We start from the raw sequence: 4216 nt of genomic DNA, 5'->3' as shown, positions 1-4216 counted from the left end.
TAACTGGGTGTCGTCTGCATAACAATGGAAATGTATGCAGTGCTTCCTAATAATGTTGCCTAACGGAAGCATATACAGAGTAAATAATATTGGTCCTAACACAGAACCCTGAGGAACTCCATAAGCAACTCAACTCGACTTATTATTAAGTCAAATACTCAGGTTCTTATTGTTTACATCAAGGTAAGAGTGTGTCAAGTTTGCAGGTTGATCCAAATATGTTGGACTTATTGTGACAAAATTTCCATACTATTTGTTGTTCTGCGTACAGCGTCTTGTCTTACCATATCGAACTTTACCTTGGAACAAACAGTTGGGCTAAACAGTCAGGCAACTAATACAGAAGAAATAAGTGTTTAACCTGCTGTGTAACCTTATGTGATCTCAAAAGGCAGTTTAAAGTATCTACAGTGTCTAAATTTACTGCAATTTATTCTCTGCTGTCTGCAAATATACATTCCTAAGAACATTGTAAAACTGTGCATCAATAACAACATTTGTAAAACACACTTTTCCAAGATTTTGAAAATGTGTATTAAGACCACTGTGAAATTACACATCAGTAAGAACTTGCTGAACATGTGCATCAATTGCAACATTTGGGAAGAAACTGTAGGTTGGCTGGTGTTTTTCCCCACTTAACATTACATGCATCTAAAACTGATACTATCAAAGTATTTTATGGTTCAATGTGGCAATGTTAGTCTGTCAGGAAAGCAAAATAAGAGCAAGGGACAGGAGAGAACTCACTGAGCCTGTATGAAGTCCCATTCAAAGTCCATGAGGTTCCTCAGCAGTGTGGAGACGTGTGTTCACTGTGGCAGACTTCTTTTTGACCATCATGCCCGTCTTCTTGGAGACACCCTTTCCTCGGATGACCTTTGATCCTCTCTCTGGATTGATACCAATGAAATCAGAATAGTCTCTGATCAGCGACTGAATAAAAAGCTACATTTTGTGGTCTAAAAGAGGTAGGGTTTGAGTTTTCTAACAGAAGGTGACATAACTAACTAACTGGTAAAAAAAAAAAAAATAGATTATACAGTCGAGCCCCTGAAGTTTGGAACAAACTTATGTGGTCAAAATCTGCACCAGCTTGTTGATCACTATTTTTTTTCTTGGTGTCTTACAGTTTTATTCCACGTTAAGACTTAGTGTTGGGATGAAATAGATGAAACATTTGCAGTACTAATCACTTTTCAGGCCACTGTGACAGTTTATGCAGCAGCTGTTGAGGCAGATTGAGTTTTAGCTGCTATTTTTGCTTCCTTTTTCCAAACTTGGATGTGTTTTGTCGCAGGGATGACGCTGGTGCTGCTGATCAAGCCGGGGCTTGGATGGAAACAGTGGGACAAGTGAGGACAACACTGTGTTGACCTCCTACACCGCCCAAGCCTTGATCGATGTGATACGGTGAGAAGGCAGATTCACTTTACACACAAGTTGTTTGGACTCATCAGGTTCATGGTCGCAACGTTTGACTTTATTCTTCACAGAAACATGATGCCGATGAACCTTGTTCAGGCTTGGCTCGAACAGGTAGGTTTTTCTTTCGTGTGTGCTTCATCCCCCCCATCCACTGTGATGTACTGCAATGTAATGTATATATAAAGGAGTTTTTTGTGTTACTAGTACAAAACAACCATGGTGGATGGAAGCCCCGTGTCCGCGTCCAATGCCAGCCTGGGGATGGTAAATCTGTCTGTCCCTCATTTCCCTGAAGATCGTTTCTTTACATTATCAGTGATAAGTGATAGCACACAAAGTTGCCGTCTTGTTTATCTCCTCATCTCACTGCAGAACGCCACTGAGCCGACCATTACGGGAAGCTACATGGCAGGACCCAACACACTCGGCCCGATCGTCTGCTCCTGGCACGTCTGGCGTGTTCATCAAAAAACTGGGGGACGAGGGGGAGGGGAAGCTCCTCCTACGTGTGGCTGTCGCCGTCAACAGCGTCATGGGGGAGGCGTTGACCTGGATCCAATGGTAAAATGGAATGCGGTAACCTGAATATAAACATGTAGAAGTCACATTTAATGTATAGTAAATGCACAGCAGCATCTTCTTCTCTCCTATTCCAAGTTGCTTGTGTCAGGGTTTCAGATCACAGGAAACCTCGTGGAGGTTTACGACTGGGAGACAGTCTCCAAACTGGGAGGTTTCATAGCTGTGGTCATCACTGGGTACGACCTTTCTCACCTGTTTAGCCCACGAAAAAACAGCCACTTGACAAATCCAGCATTTCTGCACCTCATAGCATCTAGTGATACGTAATAGTTGCTATGATAAAACAATAAAACCCAATGTAGCTTATAAATGAGACTAAAAATGACCAACTGGGCCATAAAGTTTCTTTGTCCTGTCAGCAACTCAGTCATTCATCAGTATTAGCTTGCATTGATATTCAGTGTATATTATATTGTATGTTTTAGGCTCGCAATCCATGGAGGGATTGTTCTACCGGGCCTCTATTTCCTCATGACAAGACGAAGCCCCTGGCCCGTCATTAAGGGGGCTTTTCCTGCGCTGCTGACTTCCCTGTGCATCTCGTCAAGGTAAGAAACTTTTAAAGGCTTGGTCATCCTTCGCCCGGTGTCAGCTCTGTGTATTTGTCACCAGATAAAACACCGCTAAGTGTAGCTTAACAAACCAATGCACAGCTACAGTCCTTCTGTCTCTCCAAGCGTTAGTTACGTGAGGGGAATGAACATTGATGACAGGATCACCCGCTTCATGATGCCCATTGGCACCAGCGGCAACATGGATGGAACGGCCCTGTATGAGACTGTGGCAGCAGTGTTCATCGCCAACCTCAATGGCATCTACCTGGACTTTGGCCAGCTGTTAACCATTGCGTAATTTCATTATTTTATAACCTGTGTTGTGCCTTGTTCCCTCAGCTGTGTTCTGTCAACTGCTTTCCAGCTTGTTTCTCATTCTCATAAAAGGTGATGCACGTTTCACATCGCTGCTGTCAAATATCTGTGTCTGTGTTTGCTCTGCAGAGTGATGGCAGAAATTTGCAGCCTCACAGCAGCAGCGCTCCCAGCGACCGGAACTGTATCGACTCTGTTCGTGCTGAATTCAGTCGGCCTGCCTGTGAAGCAAGCAAGCGTCCATCCTGCTGGCTGTTGAGTGGCCGCTGTGAGTTTAGTTTCTGGTTAAAAACCCGAAAATAGACACAACAACTTATCACCAATAATGAATAAATGCTGCCGTAGTGGTGGAACATTAAACATGTGCATTGGGGAGATTTTGCACATTTAAAGACGTGGTATCATGTAGATTTTTTCCATGTAAACTAGTACAAGAATCTTTGCAATATCAGGACTTTTAATATGAATATTTTCTACTTGTGCCATGTTTTCTGCTTATAGAATAAGCTTGTGCAATATCGTTATTTTCTACATTCAGACAAATCCTTGCAATATCTTGAATTTCTACACAGAAGAATCTGTACAGTCTCAAAAGTACTTGTTTATTTTGTTTTTCTCTGCTGGTGTTCCTACGTTTTTACTTTACATCTCCGTCACTGCTGTAACGCTGCAAATGTTCCTAATGTGGGATTTTGAACACATGAGGAAATTTAAACAAAACACTGCGCTAAATAGCTTTAATGTGTTGTGTTTAGCGTGTGTTTTTTTCTTGCAGGGATCGCTGCAACACCATGACCAACGTCCTGGGAGACAGCTTCGGCATTGCACTCGTTTTCCACCTGTCCACCAACGAACTGGAGCAAAATGACGACAGGACAAGGTGAAATTCAGATGTTTCCCAGACTTCACAGATTGCACACATGAATATAAAAAACCAGAAAGGTGTCCAGTTATCAGACACAGATGTTCTGACAGCAGCTGCTCTGGAGTTTGCGTCTCACACAGTTATTTTATCGACAGCCGACGCAACAATGACGCCATGGCCATAAACATGGAGGTCATTCACCCTGTGGAAGAGGAGGAGGCGTACTTTGATGCTGAGACAAGTCTGTGAGCGGCTTGTCCACTGATGGCAAGGTTGGCGGTTCGATCCCCCCCACATGCCAAAGTGTCGTTGGGCAAGACACTGAACTCCAAGTTGCTCCCAATGGCAGATTAGCGTCTTGCATCTGTCACCATTGGTGTGTGAATGTGTGTGTGAATGGTTGAATGCAAAACACATTGTGGAGCGCTTTGGGTACCCCTAAGGTAGAAAAAGGCGCTATATAAGTGCAGAC

General features: G+C 43.3%; 1 pseudogene; it reads left to right on the top strand.

Moving 5' to 3' along the window:
* Positions 1 to 3985, top strand: part of LOC103375659 (excitatory amino acid transporter 3-like) — a 7068-nt pseudogene extending 3083 nt beyond the window's left edge.
* Positions 3986 to 4216: the final 231 nt, after the last annotated feature.

Source organism: Stegastes partitus, unplaced genomic scaffold, assembly GCF_000690725.1.
Source record: "Stegastes partitus isolate 25-593 unplaced genomic scaffold, Stegastes_partitus-1.0.2 Scaffold2751, whole genome shotgun sequence".
In the NCBI taxonomy this organism is placed as follows: domain Eukaryota; kingdom Metazoa; phylum Chordata; class Actinopteri; family Pomacentridae; genus Stegastes; species Stegastes partitus.
This window is presented reverse-complemented; position numbering and strand designations above follow the sequence as displayed.